At 50.0% G+C, this 5,205-nt stretch overlaps 1 long non-coding RNA gene across 1 annotated transcript; it reads right to left on the bottom strand.

The window, feature by feature from the left end:
* Positions 1-207: 207 nt before the first annotated feature.
* On the bottom strand, positions 208-4,366 carry LOC106723941. Its single transcript, XR_001359696.1, has 2 exons — positions 3,768-4,366; positions 208-487 (listed from the first exon to the last, which is right to left on the bottom strand). It is a non-coding gene; the product is annotated as an uncharacterized LOC106723941 (long non-coding RNA).
* Positions 4,367-5,205: the final 839 nt, after the last annotated feature.

Genomic DNA, 5,205 nt, shown 5'->3' with positions numbered 1-5,205 from the left:
GCCCGCCGTGGACAGAGCGCCCCTTGTGGCCGCCCAGAGCTCTGCGCCCCGCGCGGCTCTCCCTGGGGTGGCCCCACAACCCCAATAAGGCAAGAATTACAGTATTGAATCAAATCCAAGACGCCTCCACTTGAGAGATGCATCGTTTATGTTTGTGCCACGAAAAAAGAAAAAAGCACTACCCAGTAAAATATGACACAGCACTTCTTTATCATTTAGAAACTTTATTTTATACTCATTGAAGGTGTTCTTTTAAACTTGGACACTTTTATCATCTATCCCTATGGCGCATACATAAAAAGGAAACTATGACCAAAATAATTTAGCGAAGATATTCCTGAAACTTCTGCACACACAGAGTCTGACTTGACTGCATCATGCCTTTATTTGGAGTCTCTGAGGTCTGTTCTTCCAGACAGTGTTGTCCTGTGTCATCAAGAGCTATTGTTCGGAGTATGCACTCTTGTCTCGGGGATGTCCTCCCAAGCTGCAAGTTGCAAGTTGTTGTTTTTTTAATCCTCATCCGAGGATATTTTTCCATTGATTTTTAGAGAGAGTGGAAGAGAGAGGGAAAGACAGAAACATCGATGTGAGAGAGAGGCATCGATTGGTTGTCTCCTGTACACGCCCTGACCAAGGCTCTGGCCGGGGAGGAGCCTGCAACCTTGACGGGAATAGAACCCAGGAACCTTTGGTCCACAGGCTGATGCTCTATCCACTGAGCCAAACCAGCCAGGGCCCAAGCTGCAGGTTTTGATGCACACCTGCAGGTATTCACAAATATGTCATGGTTGCTACCTGGTCCCTGCAGTTGTAAAATACATCCTGATTCCAGAAATGTTAAAATGTGGGGTGGAAACTGCTGTTAGCCCTGCTTGTTCAGCGAAGTTACTGGGGTGCCTACTCTATACCCGGCCCGTGCAGGGGGCAGGAGACACAGCCCCAAACAAGGCTGCCTCATCCCTGCTGGCAGGGAGCTCACAGTGCCACCTGGAGACAGACATCAAACAAATAATCACACAGACAATTGTTTAATGAGCACTGTTGTGCTATGAGAAGGGTCAGCAGAAGGTCAGTCTGGGTGTAGAGGAGGCTTCCTTGAGGAAGTGGCATCTGACCTCTGATACATGAATAGGATGTAGCTGGGGAGAGAGGCTGAAGATGTGCTAGGGAGAGGGAAGAGCATCCTGTAAAGGCCCTGGGGCCCCGGAGAGGGTTTGAGGGTTCTAGTATGGCTGGCATATGATGAATGAGGGGAGATTGGCAGGAACTGGAGCTGGAGAGGTGGGAAGGGGCAGGTCCTGAGGCCTTTTTGCAAAGCATAATGGGAAACCATTGCAGGGCTTTGAGCTGAGATAGGAACTGAGGTACAAAGAGGCTCAATAACGTGCCAAGTAACAGAAAGTGATGGAGACAGAAATGGAACGCAGGTCTGGCTGGTTCCAGTACCCACACTTTCAATCCTCACTGGAGGGGCCTATCTGATTCACCTTTTCACTGTCCAGCTGAGGAGATCGGGGCCTAGGAAGGAGAACAGGCTGGCCCTCAGTCACACAGCCAGACAGGGGTAATCTAGAACCCAGGTCTCCAGGCTACCAGCTCCCTTCTCTCACCCAGGCTCAGCGGTCCTGGCCTGACCTTGGCCAAGGCCCCACCTCCAGGGAAACTATTGGTGTGTGGAGGGCAAAGGGCTGTCCCTTCTTAGGTCCCAGGTAGCTGTGTCAGCCAAGTGTCCCAGGTTCCCAGTTTACACTGGTGTTGGCTGGTTAGAGCCTTCCGAGGCCAGGCCAGGCTCAGATGGAGCCAGATTTCAGATGCAGTCCGATGAGAGCTGCACTGCACTGCCCTCCGGCCACCCTGCTGGGGATGGATCAAATTCCAGTCCCTTGAGCCTTTCACCCAGGCTTGAGGACAAAAGGGCTCTGAGCATGAAAGGGCACAGCGCCAAGATCCCATGTGGTCCAGCCAGGGGCATCTGCCTCTCTCTCCCATGAGCACAACACCAGGACCAAAGATCCTGGGACAGACAATTTACTGCTCTGGTATATTTATTTATTTTTAACTGATGTTTAGAGAGAGAGGACAGAAGACGGGGAGAGAGAGAGAAACATTGATGTGAGAGAGAAACATCAGTTGGTTGCCTCCTGCATGCACCCTTACCAGGGCATGTGCCCTGACCAGGAATCGAACCAGCAACCTTTCGGTGCATGGGATGACGGCCAACCAACTGAGCCACATTGGCCAGGACTCTAGTGTATTTATTTTTTAAGGAAAAATGCCTAGAACTGAACTTGCTGAGTCAAAGGAACCCACATTTAAAGATTTTGGTGCCCAGCCGGCATGGCTCAGTGGTTGAGCATCGACCTATGAACCAGGTCACGGTTCGTCGATTCCCAATCAGGGCACATGCCCAGGTTGTGGGCTCGATCCCCAGTAGGGGGTCATCCAGGAAGCAGCTGATCAATGATTGTCTCTCATCATTGATGTTTCTATCTCTCTCTTTCTCCCTTCCTCTCTGAAATCAATAAAAATATATTTTAAAAAACAGATTTTGGTGAACTCTCAGCAAGTCATCTTAGGATTTTGCATCCGTTTCTGCTCCTTTAGGAGGGTGCTCAGTGTGAGGAGTGTTCTCCCCCGGGGTCACCAATCACACGAAGACCCTCTTTTTATTTTTGCCAGCCGGATGGGCCAGCACCTCTTGCTCCTGGTTTTTTGGTTTTTTTGTTTCACTGTTTGTCATTGAAGGGAGGTTCTCAGATTCAATGTATATCAAAGTCATCGATGGTGTTTGTTATGGAAATGCATGCAAAAGTATAGCAGGCAAAGGATTTGTCCCTAGATATATAAACATATTAATAAGAAGACAATTTAAATAGAATAGACACCTCCTCGAAGATCTACAGACGGCAAACCACCACACCTTTAGTCTTAGGGAAATGCACATTAAAGCCATAATGAGATACCACTCCACACCTGCCAGAACGTTAAAATCAAAACCCAACCCAACCTCAGCAAGAATGTACAGCCACCGGGACTTTCACGCCCTGTTGGTGGGAAGGAGCATAACATGATACCACCACTTTGAAAAACTATTGGCAGTTTCTTAAAACGTGAAACATACACCAACCGTATCATCCAGCCATTCCACCATTAGGTATTTAGCCAAGGGAATGAAAGCATTTGTCCCCACAAAGACTTATACACAAGAGTTCCAACAGCCTTACTTGTGATAGCCAAATATTGGAAATTACTAAAGTAGCCATCCGTATGTGATTGAATGGGTAAACAAATGATTGCAGATCCTACCCAGCAATAAAAGAGGGAACTGTTGATAAACACATCCAGAGGGATGTACCTCAAAATAATTAGGCTGAGAGGAAAAGCCAGGCAAAGGAAGAGTGCATGCGGCGTGCTTTCATTTGGATGAGGTTCTGGAAAATACAAACGGATCCATAGTGATAGAAGGTAGACCAGTGGTCGCTTCAGGAAGAGTGGGGGAAGAGCAAGAAAGAAGGGATGATTATAAAGGGACCAAGAGCGGTGCCCGCAGCAGTGCCCTAATCTGTCTCACGCTTCAACAATGTTTGGACGGAACAGACCCGGCCACCTTCAGAACCATCTCAGCCATCCGCGGCCTCCGAGAGCTTAGCTCCTCATTGCCGAGCAACCATGAGCTCTCAAATTCATAAGAATTATTCCACCCAGGTGGAGGCCCCGTCACCGCCTGCTCAACCTGCACCTATCTGCAGGCCTCCCACACCTACCTCTCTCTGGCTTCTATTTCCACCTCGATGATGTGGCTCTGAAGGGCGTGGGCCACCTCCTCTGAGAGCTGGCCAAGGAGAAGCGTGAAGGCGCCAGGCGTCTCTGGAAGATGTAAACCCAGCGCAGCGGCCTCGCCCTCTTCCAGACCTGCTGGACCAAAGAGCGGGGCGAAACTCGGGGTGCCCTGGGAGCGCCGTGGTCCTGGAGAAGAACCTGAACCGGGCCCTTTGGATCTGTGTGCCCTGGGTTCTGCCCAAACAGATCCTTAGCTCTGTCACTTCCTGGAGGATCATGTTCTGGATGAGCAGGTGAAACTCATCGAGAACACGGGCGACACCTGACTCACCTCTGCAGGCTTCCGGCCTCCAGGCTGGATGGGCGAGTAGCTCTTCAAAAAGCTTATCCTCAAGCACGACCAGGAGACTGTGGAGCTCAGAGGCCTTTGAGGGGCCCCTCCACCACCCCCTGGTGTCTGGCTTCTGCCTGAGCCTCTCCCTGCGACTAGGCATCCTTTTAACCACCCGGCATCCCTCTCCCATGCCTCAGACCGAATGAAAACAATAAAGCTTTTTGCAGCAAAATAAATACATGAATAAATAGCACCAGGAAACTTGGTCGTGAAGGAGATTTTCCTGACATTCTCATTGTCATAAATTGTGGTGATGGCTTCACAGATATACTTACAAACACATCAAATTGTTAAACATATGGGTTAATTGTATGCTGATTATACCTCAATAAAACTATAAAAAATACAGACAACTGGGCCCCGCCAGACCCACCCAAGGACCACAGCTTCCACTTCTGAATTTTTAAAAAATATATATTTTATTGATTTTTTACAGAGAGGAAGGGAGAGGGATAGAGAGTCAGAAACATCGATGAGAGAGAAACATCAATCAGCTGCCTCCACACTCCCTATACTGGGGATGTGCTCGCAACCAAGGTACATGCCCTTCACTGGAATCGAACCAGGGACCCTTGAGTCCGCAGGCCGACGCTCTATCCACTGAGCCAAACCAGTTAGGGCTCTACTTCTGAATTTTAAAGAGATTCCTGGGCCTCATCCTTATCGCTGAAGCCAGAATTGGGATCCCTCCCTCAAACTGCATGGACTGAGTGTGGAGGAAGGGTGGTTTCTCCAACAAAAACGGGGTGCCACACAGCCAGGAGGAGCCCTGGGTGCTGAACAGGCACTAAAGACAGTCCGCAGAGACCATGGAGGTCTCTGGCCCAACCCCCACCCAGACAGGACGCTGTTGGAGGCCTGCCTGGAAACAGTGCTTCTACCAGCCTTAGCCTCCGTGGGGGTCCCCTGTGGCGGATGGCATGTGAGTATCATTGCCACCTTTGTCAAGACTGACTCAGCTTTGGGCAAAGCCAAGAACCCAGCCCAGGTCCTGCCAGTGAGTCAGGCCGGGCCTGAGCGAAGGAGGG

The sequence above is a fragment of the Myotis brandtii genome, unplaced genomic scaffold, assembly GCF_000412655.1.
Source record: "Myotis brandtii unplaced genomic scaffold, ASM41265v1 scaffold68, whole genome shotgun sequence".
Classification (NCBI taxonomy): domain Eukaryota; kingdom Metazoa; phylum Chordata; class Mammalia; order Chiroptera; family Vespertilionidae; genus Myotis; species Myotis brandtii.
The sequence above is the reverse complement of the archived record's forward strand: the minus strand, read 5'-3'. Positions and strand labels throughout refer to the sequence as shown.